Source organism: Atta colombica, unplaced genomic scaffold (assembly GCF_001594045.1).
Source record: "Atta colombica isolate Treedump-2 unplaced genomic scaffold, Acol1.0 scaffold210, whole genome shotgun sequence".
Lineage (NCBI taxonomy): Eukaryota > Metazoa > Arthropoda > Insecta > Hymenoptera > Formicidae > Atta > Atta colombica.
In genome coordinates, this window is record NW_017259306.1 from 1,586,165 (window position 1) to 1,587,930 (window position 1,766).

The following is a 1,766-nucleotide window of genomic DNA, read 5'->3' on the forward strand; positions in this document are numbered from 1 at the left end:
ATGGCAATGAGTAATTTATGTTTTCATTCTATTTTATATTCGCAAATTATTTGTATTTCTTAAATATAAAATGCAAAATACTGCAAGTACTATGGCTACATTTTTATTGCATTTTTTAACTCATTCATTTTAGTAAGAGAAATATAATTTCGCAACAAGCGTTCATATAAATTATGCTTGTTACAAATAAAATTTTTGCTTTGCTGAATAAATAATTTTAAGAATGTCTTTATTTTTCGAGAAATGGAATCACATATACAACAAAATTTTGACCATTCCATCCAGAATGTAGTAATAATCACTGTTTACAAACGGCGACATTATATAATTTGATGCTCGACATGCAATATTGCGATAAGGAATAGAGCCTTCCTCTAGTGTGTGTGAGTCGAGATTTTTACTGTGCTTACTATCTCGCGATTGCTTCCGTTCTCTTACATCACCATGCATATGCCTATAATGTATTCGCATATGTATCACAAACGTAATACAATTATTGTAATGTAAGTCTAATCTAATAATAATTTTATTCTGAATGCAAAATAAAGTGAATGTGAAATTGAACTTTTTACAAGCAGTTAATTGGTTACAATTAATCTGTTTCTATATGTATATATAATTAAATATACAAGCAGATAATAGATACTTAAGAGAGCTATTCTCATCTAAACAATAAACATAGGCAATTGTTCTTTTAAAAAAATAAGTTCTACGTTGTTTACTTTTTTCATTTACTGTGTTAAATTTGAACAATATTTCAGAATTCTTTATTCAGTATAGGCTAATATATATTGAAGATATAATTGTATAAGTAATGTCCGTAGCGCGACAAATCTTTTGCGATGGTGTTCGTAATTATGTTTAACAATTATTTGAAATAAAAAGGTAAAGATGTTTTTTTATTCTCCATACAAAATATAGTTTTAAAAAACCCTGTTAATTTTGCATTTGGATTTTTCATGCTTAGCTAATTAGCTTAATTAGCAATTAACTCAATTAGTTAAGTACACACCTTTTTTTCTCATATTCATACTATCTAAAAAAAATACATTTTTCAATTTCTTTGTTTACTTTTTTGTTTCTCATCTTTTTAACTATGTCAAACAATCTTTAAATTCTGAAATAAAATGCTTCTGAAATAAAATCTGAAATAAAAATTGTAATATATTGCATCAATTTATTGAAATATCTTAAGATATAGAATATATATTTTTAAGATCTAAAATTTGCAGGAAATTTAAAAAATATTTAAAGAGATTTGAAGCTTTATATGAAAAAATTAACTTAATAAATTTAATATATTGCGTAACATTATAGTTGTATAATTATTATATAAACAGAGTTAAATTCTGTATTGTTTTATTTTTTTTAAAGTAAAAAGATCCTTTAATATCATTTAAAATAGAGTATCAATAATAATTATCATATATATATATATGCAATTATTAATTACATAAGTATACATATCATCCAAATCAGATAAATCAGAATTTAATTAGTATTTTATTTTGATTGATTGCTGAATTTTGCAAAATAACTCAAAACAATTCCATAATCAGATTAATTAAATCCATTATCTTCGAAAGAAGATAGAAAAAGAAATTACAAATAAAAGATATAATAGAAAAAACAAGAGCATCAAGGTTGTTGGCAATGAAAAATTTCAAAATAAAAAGATAAAAAGATTGCTATCTTATATTCTTGAATTATTTTTAAATAAGCTTTAACATAATTTTTATATTTTAAGTTTTATATTATATATGTGT